Below are 11,665 nucleotides of genomic sequence, written 5' to 3'. Positions count from 1 at the left end.
ACAACTTTCATAACTTTACAACCATACATCACATTCACATAAAAATACATATCCACAATCAATCCATTCAGGGGAACAACATATTAAAAAATGGCATGAATCCGACCAGGGGTTAAAAAGTTACTAAAAGTATCTTTTGTTCCTTCTGGCTCAAACAGTAAAAGTAAAACATCCCCACAATGCATCCTGGCTTCCTCCCTTCTGCCCTGGAGATAATTGGAGAGGAAATCTAATTATCCAGGACTAGAGGCAGACTCCATTAACCACATGGTTGCAAAACAACATAAAACTCTTTAAAATATATAAAGTTACTTTTCATACATTAAACACAGACATTTAACATATCCCCAGATAGCTCAGGTCTGCGTGCACATTATTAGGTGAATGGCACGCAGACCACACAAATACAGTTTAATTGCCATGGAGCCAAAGTCTTTCCCATAGTCTTTCATTATATGAATAGGCTCCATGGCATAGCTATCTGGGGGGTATCACTGCTCACACAGGGCAAGTACCGAATGGCCCCACTGTATTTAAAGGGCCAGAATGAGTGACATGCACTCTGTTAGGGCCGAATACTGTTTGTAAAGGGCCCAATCTCCCAGGGCCATAGTCCAAAGGCAGCAGGCGGGCAACCAGGCTTCTCCAGTTCTCAGTGGCGAGGTTGGTTTCGTCACACCTGGGTTAAAGTTCAATCTGCTCTAGGTACTGCTGATGACCGTTTCAAGCATTATGCTGATACACATCGAGGTTCCAACCCTGTTTATCAAGTGGGTGAGAGGGTTTGGTTATCTTCTCGTAACATCAGGCTCAAAGTCCCTAGCATGAAATTTTCTCCTAGGTTCCTTGGACCTTTTCGTGTCCTTCGTAGGCTCAATCCTGTTGCGTACTCTCTGGCCCTTCCTCCCTCCTTGAAAATTCCTAATACCTTTCATGTGTCCTTACTCAAACCTCTTGTTTGCAATAAATATACTGTCTGAAGTGTCCGTCCTCCTCCCTTAGTTGTTTCTGGACAGGAAGAGTATGAGAACTCCTCCTTAATTCATTCCAGGTTTTCTCGGGGCACTTTACAGTACATGGTGAATTGGAAAGGTTATGGACCAACCAATCGTTCTTGGGTTCTGGCATCTGATATACATGCTGGCCGCAAGATTCGCTATTTTCATGCCAAGTTTCCTCTCAAGCCTGCTCCTGCCCGCCCGGTGGGCGTTCTTCAGGTGGGGGGTAATGCGATTAATGGCATTTACTGTTCTGACAGGACAAGTTGTGCCAAGCAAAATTACTGTCCTGACAGGAAAAGTTGTGCCGAGCAGCAATCAATCTACAGGAGGGTTTGAGCTGAGCAGCAATCTTGGGGTAAAAGGCTGGTTACAACCAATAGGATCCACAGGCAGCGTATTTAGGCCCAGTTCTCCTCTTACTCAGTGTCCTGTTGTGGTTTCCCTTGTGGTTGTCCGAGAGCACGCTATTGATTCTGTTTTTTCTGGTTATTTGACTTTGGCATTGATTTTGACTTCTCTGTTTTCTGGCATCCCTGACCCCTGGCTTTTCCTTACCGTTGTATCTCTTTCTGTGTCCCTTGACCTCTGCTATTCCTGACTATTCTTTGGTATGTTAGTCCGGCCATTCTAAGGTCCAGTATACGTTACCTATCTGTCCTCTGTGTTACACAATTCTACGTGCTGGATCATACTGTAATCCTGACAGAGACACACTGAAGGCCTGGGAGACAAGAAGACACACAGAGGGTCTGGAAGGGACCAAAACAGAAGGACTGGTGAAGTGGAACAATAGACACACAAAGAGGCTGGGAGGGGGACAAAGAGGTACACAGAAGGGCTGGGGAGGGCAAACAGACACACATAAGGGCTGGGGAGAAGAGACACACAGAGGGGAAGGGGAAAAAGAGACACACAAGTGGGTTTGGGGAGAAACAGACGCAAAAGGCCTGTTAGACAGTTACACCAGTCTGGCAACCTTGGCCAGGCTGCCAGCCAGCCGAAGCAGCCAACCTGCCTGCCAACCAGCCACAGAAGCCAGCCTGACAGCTAGCCACAGCAGCAGGCCAGCAACAGTAAATAAAGAGCCAACTTGGGCAGAGTATCAGTGAGCTATGTTTTATTACTATATTGTGAATGGCAGCCATAGTGTTAGAGAGAGCCTTCCTGGGCCCATTAGATGCCACTGTAGTCTCTAATATTCTTAGAGTATACAATCTGAGTATACAATCACAGACTTGCCATTATTTGCTCAATGCAAGTGAAGACTATTTTTATTTTTGGAATTACTATAATAAATACACTTTAACCCCTTAAGGACCAAGCTTCTGGAATAAAAGGGAATCATGACATGTCACACATGTCGTGTGTCCTTAAGGGGTTAAATAAAAAAACTGATATTGTTTTATGAATATTTATTAGAGGCTTGAATAAACCATGCTAAGACTAGGGCAGGGTTAGGCAACCTTTTAGTAGTACTGTGCCAAAAAAAGATCTTGAAGTCCCTTGGTGTGCCGATCCTATTTCTTTTTAAATTCAGGTGTGTATGTTTAAATATTCTGCTTGTGTTATTTCTGAGAGCTGTAGTTGCTTTGTAGTATTGTGTATTATACCTGTGAATGTGGGCTGTGTATGGTGGCTTCTTAAGGAATTGTGTGAGTGTGTGAATGATATGTCACATAGTGTGTTTGGTGTATGCATGTGAGGGTCTGTTTGTGGGGTTGTCTATGCGGATTGTCAGAAGTGTTGTGTTTGTGGGGACTGTTTGTTTGTGAGTTGTTTGTAGTTTTTGTAAAAGGTAACAACTTATTCTTCAGCTCTGCATATGTCAAAATGTATTCTTTGTATATTCCGAAAAACAACCAACCTTGCCTGCTGCTGTGATTGCTCTGTGTGAAACTGTAGCAGTAGGTAAGGTAGGTTGAGCAGCAGTTGATCAGACAACAGTAGAGTCTGACCCAACATGGCTGCTCAGCCAGATGAAAAATAAAAATGTTCTAAAAAATAAATCAGTATACATCATTTAAATAATACATCATTAAGTTTCACTAAATGCAATAAACTTTAAAAATGAGTTTAGTAAAGAAAGCCAAACTTTACGATTAGAGAAGTCAAACTGAAAGCATAACTGATAGAGAATTTTTCTAGTTCAGCTTTTGTGAAATTTTGCTTAAATTAGAAATTTACTTAGAATTCTCACCTTAGGAAATAACACTGTATTTGTTAAATAGGTCATGTGTGAAATTTTGCAAGATATGCAATAATAGGTAATCTATAAAAATGTTGTATTTTCCCCAATCATCCTCTAAAAGCTGTGTGAATAAATGGAAACTTAAAATAGTGTACATTTACATATTTTCTGATATACATGAACACCAGTCTTTTAATAAATTGTCTGATTATCTTTATGGCAGAATGTATGTTATCTCAATATAACCATTTGTGTGCACATCGTGTGTTGACAAAAGCATGTCGAGCCTTTTAATTCTAGAAAATACAATGTAGACTGTTTTTACATTACATTACAACTTACTCTAGTTTATATTTTGTTATTGGATCTCTCACACCAGCAATCATGCTTTAACTAATAATATTACCTTTTTCGCAACGTATTATTTTAGGTTAATATTTCGAAAGCTGTAATGATGTAGTTTTGAACTAAACCCAAACAGATAAACACTACCATTTAATTCACCGATAAACCAAAGTAGAATGAAATAACAACTAAAGGTCATTCTTGCAGTTATTTTATTCTGCACATTTCACTAAGTACTAACTTAATGTCAGTATAGGACTGAAGTAGATACAAATATTTTCCTTTCATTTCCCACCGACAGGGAATTCTGTATGTCAAGCATATTTAACAAAAATGACATTGGTTTTTCCGTGACCTTTCATTTCTGTTTTTAATAGCAATAAAATGACCACACAAATCCTGACGTAATATTGAGCAAAGCCAAAAGCATAGGTTATAACTAAAACCTTTGCAAATATACCAAGAGTATAATATATATATATATATACTCAATCTTCAAATTGCTTTAACCTTTCCACACATTCTAGATATTGATAAAACGGTTTGGTTTTAATTTAGTATATTACATAGTTCGAAGTATTACTGCTATTTGTATCATTTCTAGCTTTGTTAACTAGTGCCCAATAGGAGATCATTGTAGCATAACTGTTAAATTCAGAAACGCTAGAATTCCAGATATTGAGCGTAAGCTGCTAGAGCTTGTTGTATATCATTACTAAGAAGGAATTACTTAGAAGGTTACAAGATCTGATTTTTGATGGAAAGGAAGTTGAAGAAAACCCTGTTCCACATACATTTACGTAAGTTATAGCCTGTACTGCAGTACTGACTGCAGAAGAAGCTATTACATTTTGGCTGTACTCTAAACATCCCCATGTTCTGTGCCTGCATTCTGTGCAACAATATAAGACGATTGGTGCCCCATACCACGTTGCATCAAGACACCAATGGTTTGGTGATAACACTGCAAGACATAAGTTTGTTCTGGCAGAGCACGGTTAACCATAAGGTGACTGGAGGTCCCTCCCATTAATTGTTTTGGCCCCATTACCATCTTTATGTGAAGAATGAAGGGGGGCAAACTGGTAAACTGCCTACGGCCCTGTGGGATCTTAATACTTCTCTGAGAGCAGCCAGACCACAAATGCTTAGGGGGCCCACGTAAGTGGGGGTGAGCCAGGGAACCTTGACCACCATTATCCCTATGGTACACCGTTGCATTTATTGGTTTTTACATTTGGTGTTTTAAAGAGTTCACAAGTACAAATAATTTAGGGTTTTGAGCAAATTATGCCCAGCGATTATTCACTAACATGGGAGTTGTGATGGGGGGACAACTTGGTGTTTTGAAGAAAATCTCAAACTGGGCTGTTGCTTAGAGGTTTTGTTTTTAACACCACTATTTTGGCTTAAATTGGTTATCAAAAAGTTTTTTTGAATGCTTTATTAATGCTCGGCTGAGAGGACATTTGCATATATTGCAGTGGAGACATATTAGATCATTTAAACAATTTTACAAACACGCATCAATACAACATATCTCAAGATAGTGTAATCACGGGACCAAGGGTTTTATTTATATATAACTAGAAATCGATTCGATAGGGATATAGCAATGGGGCAAACAGGGGGCGATTGCTTAAATAAGAATGTGTCACTCATTGGTTTAGTTATAAGATCGTGAATTTGCAATGGCCAGTAAGCATAAAAAGAATATAAAACTAATTAGAAACTCAAACTGAAATATTGAGGTGGCATCTTAGTGAGATAAAAGCCTGTTGTCCGGCAGAGAAGCAGCATTAGGTTACACAAATGTGCACCTCCAGAGCCCCACTATACATTGCTTTGGGTCGAGTTCGGGTACTGAGGTGGTTGGGTAAGGAAGCACCATGGGCAGCCAGGGCATAGAGGGGCTAAAAAGGTACTAAAAATATAGGTAAGGTGTTACAAACTGCCAATTGGAACTGGCCCTTTAAATGACAAATTACCCTGCTTCCCTGGGTTGTGGAGAAGCCTATTTGCCAGCCTCCTTCCTCATGACTATGGCCCCTGGGAGATTGTGCCCCTGAAAACTTATGGGCTTTTATTGGGTGTGTATGGCCCTTTAAGAACCGTCTGGGGACATATTGTGACTTTGTTGAACAATGCCCCTTTAAGACGGTGTCCCCAAATCTTTAATATATTGTGTTCATGGCTTTCTCCCACTTGGTTCAGTAAATGGGGCTTACTGAACCAAGTACCACACAGGCGGACCACCAGAAGTGGAAGTGTGCAGGCAATTTACATCCCAGGCTGTGAGGTTACTGCAGGTTAATTGCCGAGCGCTGGGTGGCCACTGTTCGTGCAAATAAACACGTGGCGGCGGCAATCTTTGTTCATTCGAACGAAGTCAGCTTTATGTGTAGCCAAATCCATGGAACTAAAATCGGCTACACATTTCCACGAACACCGCTGACTCTTACCTTCTCCTACACTGAACTTTCAGCTGCAGTTCGAAGATTCTGCATAAAATTGACCGACCACACAGCCCAAATCTATGGAACTGTTTTGGGCAGGAAAATGTGCTTGCGGTCGGTCATAAAGGACTTCCGTCTAACTTTTTATCCACTGGAGGGATTTGTGTGATTTTTGGTTATGTTTATATTTAAATTGTGCTGATTAATAATATGTAATTTATGGAGAGTGTATGTATGGTTTTAAAGTTACAGTGTATGTGTAAAAACTGTATTTTTCCTGCCTGTGATAAATATGTTAAGTATTGTGTACCATAATTATATCACAGGCAGAGGGGGAGGATTTTGTGTGTAATTGCTGGGAGTGTTTTCTGTAATGTACATGTGTGGTTGGTTGTTTTGTGAGGGAGGAAGGGGGAGAGAAGATTACAGTGAGGGAGGGGGAAGAGAAGATTACAGTGAGGGAGGGGGAAGAGAAGATTACAGTGAGGGGGGAGAGAAGATTGGTTGGTTGGTTGTTTTGTAACACCCTGTGGGTGGTCCTATCTAAGGGAAACCTGCATAAAAGAAAGCCCTTTGGGTGCCAATAAACAGAATTACTTGACCCTCTAACTTGCAGCCTTGATTCATGTTTGTAGGGGACAGCTATAATCACTACAGGGATTGCTATGCTCTTCATACTCCCTTAGCTACTCCTTGTTCCTGATCCTGCTTCGCTCTACAGAAGGAAGAGGTTCACCTACTGGAACCTGGAGCTTGGTCATAGGTCCAGGGCGCAGAGCAGACGGCGAGATACCAGTCCAGCAGTGGTGGTTCGTGGAGTCTGCAGTACTTATGGTGGCTACGCAGTAGTTATGGTGTCTACGGTGCTGATGGTCCTTTGGTGAGTGCTAGGAGCATCCTTTTCTACGGTCCAACTTCCAGCTAGCCTGGAGGCAACCCTAACATAAGGGTTCTGAAAATAATATTAAACTAACTTTGAACTGCAAATAACATAAGTCCCGAGTAATGGTATGATTGGTGAGGTTGATTCTTGAAGTCTATGCAGTGGTAAAGAGTCCACCGGTAAGCTTAGCATTTGCAGCAAAGCAGCCGCTCCCCGCATATCTGTGACAAAGTGAACAGTATCTCCTTTCATGACTTGTAGAGCCCATGGCAAACACCATCGTTATCGAATGTTGTGGCTCTAAAGCAGGTCTACGAAGGGCTGCAATGATCGTCTCCATTGTAAAGTATTTACCAACAGGTCTACCTAAAATGATAGAGCGATATTTTTTTTGTTTTTATTATTTGTATTTTATTGGAGTTTTCACATACAAAATACAACCAATTTGCTTTATCATAATGGTGAAATATGAAACAGTGGAATAACAGGACATATAAGAGACATTGTACAAATCTAGGTAATCAGAATCTACGTTTTGTGGAATGATGTGCATGAGTGGCCTAGAACATGTGACACAAGCTAGAATGAACTGTTCTAGGATTGGCAAGCCCCAGGTGTAGATACTCAGTAAGTATTTGGAGTTTAACTATAATCTCACACCACTCTGTGGGTTTAAGGCTATGTGGATTAACACTATGGCTCTCTGGTATAGCAACAACGCTGGAACAGTCTTTGTGTATTGTAGCAGAGAGGTAGTATAATCCACAGTATCTCCGCTGGGTAACAGGAACAGCATAAAATAATCCATGCAAATAAATACAGCAATAATCCTGGTAGCGTTGTAAGAATCCTTCCTTCCCAAGATCTAGACGACACATAGGCTGGGAGTCAACTGAGCTTTTAATCACAGGTCACAGTATTTATGGGATTCCCCATGCAAGGGGTTTCCCTACTGACATTGCAGGGGTTGTGCAGTAGGGGACTACATGGGGAACTTAACAACCTGGACATTTCTCCCATCATGCACTGCTGTACGAGAGGGATACTCCCACTAGAATATACAGTTAAGTGGATTATCCCTCCGTACAGCCAAACCAATATTTTACATGAAAATATATAACTTCAACATTATTCATCACATTTAAACGAATGGATGTTCGGTAGATAGCTAGGGTCTGAGCGCACATTTCGTGAAAGTACCGCTCAGATCCCAGCATAAATAACCGAACGCCGCACGAAACAAACATTACTTCCAAGTTACATGCAAACTACCGATTGATCTTAGGGAAACACATTACCGAAGGACCGGGGCTCCCGAACGGCTTGGAAGTCCAGCGGTATTCGTGCCGTCGAGTAGCCGATTTTAGTTCCAGGCGCTCGACGACCAAATACCGCTGGGCTAACAAAGGATCCAAAAAGGCCGACCGCCGTGTGGTCGGTAGCCGAACAGGGGCCACCCTGAATCTCTCTAATTACCGATTGCAACAATGATGCAATCCTTAATGGGAGCCACACGACCTCCTGTGTGTGGTCTCCCTTCGGTAGTTTGTTCGTTTCACGAACAGTGTTGAAACTATTGTATGAATGCTGGTGGCTTTCATGCTGCCAGCATACGGTTGCTATCCTTCACATGTAATATACTATGCATGAATACACTTGGTTCTTAAAGCTATAGGCACACATTAAAGAAAATGCAGTTTTAAGTGGCTAGTTTTGCCACATGTATATCTAGTGGTTTAAGAATCAGTGCTGTGTGCCTTTTACCGGCTTTACTGGCATCTGTATGGTCAGGGTGAGGCAAATTCAGACGACGGAGAAAGGCTGCCTGGTCCCCGGACGGGGACAGGATGACTACCGTCTCCCTGCTGAACTACAAGTGAGCTGTCCACTCCCCATCTATACTTAATTGCGACATATCGCAACTGTCTGGCAACCAGTGGAAACTGCCTCTTTGCTACTAGCACTGGGAATGGTAGGTCTCCATATATTTCTACATCACAGTCCTCAAATTGCACATTAACAGTCTCTCTAGATTTGGACATTACAGCGGTCCGCACTGCTACGTCTTTTGTTACTGCGATGATGTCTCTTGGGGCTTCCGCTGGAGCAGTTGCAGCTTTTAGGTCTCGGAACGCCGTGGTTATATTCCTCTGGTTGGCACCGTCTCTGACACCCATGAAGGTGAGTAGACGGAGGAGAAATGGTAGTAAGGCATCTCTTCTAATTGCTTCTGGCACCCCCCTGAGGCGGATGTTCTTTTGTCTATGTCGAGACTCCAGCACCGTCACCATTTTTGTGAGCCTTTGAACTTGTTCAGCAAGTTTTTGGACCTGGTCTTGGATGGTCTGAAACCTTTGTTCTCTAGAGCCTTCTCTAGACCCCAAAGCGGTAATCTGCTGACGCAGGGTCCCCAGTTCAGCCTTTGTTTCTAACAGGTCTGCCTTCCACACCCCCTCATATGCTAATTTATATCTTGGCACATGAGAAGGCAACTTTAAAAACGACCAACGTATATCCACGTACCTTGCGAAAATACACTGTTGGAAGAGGTATATAGACAATGTCTTTGTGTTATGGTTGGGCTCTGTAAATCAATTCAATGAATTCATACAAATACTGAATGTGAACAATCTCAACCTGAGATTCACTATTCAGGTTGGAGGCAGGAATTTAAATTTCCTGCACATCACTGTTTCTATACAACAAGATGGAACTATAACAACCATGTTATATTGCAAGACAACAGCGACTAACAGTCTATTAAATTGGTCTGGTCACCATCCATACTTATCCAAAGCAGGTATACCTATTAGCCAATACCTTCGGTTACGTAGGAACTGCTCATCCCTGGATGATTTTAAAATCAAAGCCTGGGCTCTCTGTAAAGCCTTTAAAGAAAAAGGTTACCCAAATAGGGTCCTAAAAAAGGCCTACTCATGGGCTATTAATTCACTTACAATGACTGTGATGATACAGCCCTGGCATCTCTGGCACTAAAGGTGTACCAGTTCATGCAAGCTATTGGTCGTGGGTTTATTTTACGAAACCTGCCCCAATGATCCACTAAATACTAGGACTCAGCTTGGTAGAGTATCCACTGGCAATGCAGGATACACCACACTGGAATCTGGTTACTGTAGGATATTCTATCTATCTAGTCCTCTGGCAATAATCGTATTAGTAATTACTCTATAGAGGACAATGAATAGCAATATACCCGTGAAACCTCAAGGTAGAGACAAACCAGCTTCTTTCTGGCAACTCAAAAGAACTAAATGTATACATCACAGTATAAAGTAAAACATATTTTACATTTATTTACACCTAAGGGAATACAGAACTGGCCAAACAGAACACACAGGAGAGAACTGGTTACAAAGTGATTCACCCCCTAAGCAAGTCCACCCTGACAACAAAATGTTATCTTGATTGGCCAGGTAGATATTTTGACCCACTGTCCCTTCAGAGCAATATCTGATTACATTAACACAGTCCTTAGCTGTAGTAGATAATATGCAATTACAAATGTAGACTTGCCAGCTCCAACATCAGGTGGCCACTTGTAGTACAGAAAGCACCAAAGACACTTGGTGCTGGATCGACGTTCCACATCCTCCAAAGTCTCGCAATGAATGGGTGCTAATGCGGATGCACGGCCAATACAGTTCGTGCATTAGTCCACCCCATAGGAAAGCATTGAATCAATGCTTTCCTATGGGTACAAACCTGATGCTGAATGTCCTCATGCAGAGCGTGAGGACGTCCAGCGTCAAATACTAGACAGCCACTGTGGTCAGACTTTTCTCTGGAACTGCAATGTTTAACATTGCAGCACTAGGTACAAAAGGGACACTGCACCCAGACCACTTCAATTAGGTGAAGTGGTCTGGATGCCTACAGTGTCCCTTTAATTAACCCACAAAATACATTACAAACAATATCTCAACGCTATGTTCTTTTAGCCTTACAACTTGCGGCTTGCACAAAATAAATCAGGGGGATCAGGCCATCCATCACAATGACGGTGATATCATCGGTAAAAGGGCAGTTTTTGTGTGAAAAATACAAAAAAAACATTTATTAACAAAACCTTTCTCCAGGGTTTGTGACTAAGTGGCTACTAAAAAAGATTGCACATACCCTATTTTAAATACCCTGGGATGTCTACTTTTGCCAAAGGTGTGTCATGGTGGTGTTAATTTTCATTCCTGGGCTGCCACACGGTCTCAAAGGCAACATAGGACCTGCAAACTAATCTGGCAAATGTCAATGTTTAAAAAGTGAAATGGGCAAACTCTTTAACTTTATTTGACCCAGTATCTTTCTAAAACAACATGAAACCTGTACATGGGGCATAGTTCTCGTGGGACATCACACGTACAAATATGTGTATTTTATTGCAGTAAAAGCTAACAGCATTTTGACATTTAAAATGTCATGCAAAACTTGGAAAATAATTTTTTTTAATTTCTCACGCTTTTTGTTTTTAGATTTTATTCATATTAAATTGTGTTCCATCAATAAATACTTGATGTAAAATGAAAGCCCTATTTTGGGTGAACTTAATATGAAAAAGATAAGTTATGATAGAACAGACATATAGCTTATATTCTAGGTATTATGTATTATGCCCGGCTAACCTGTTTCAGAAAATTTGACCGTGGCTAAAAAGTTTGTCAGAAATAAAAGTGTACTCTTCAAGGTCTTTTTAATAGATATGGGAGCGACATAATTGAGAACCAAGAAAAATTAGCAAACGGAGCAGGAACTAAAAGTGACAGAAGAGACTCAT

This window comes from Pelobates fuscus, chromosome 5 (assembly GCF_036172605.1).
Source record: "Pelobates fuscus isolate aPelFus1 chromosome 5, aPelFus1.pri, whole genome shotgun sequence".
Classification (NCBI taxonomy): Eukaryota; Metazoa; Chordata; class Amphibia; order Anura; family Pelobatidae; genus Pelobates; species Pelobates fuscus.
This window is presented reverse-complemented; position numbering follows the sequence as displayed.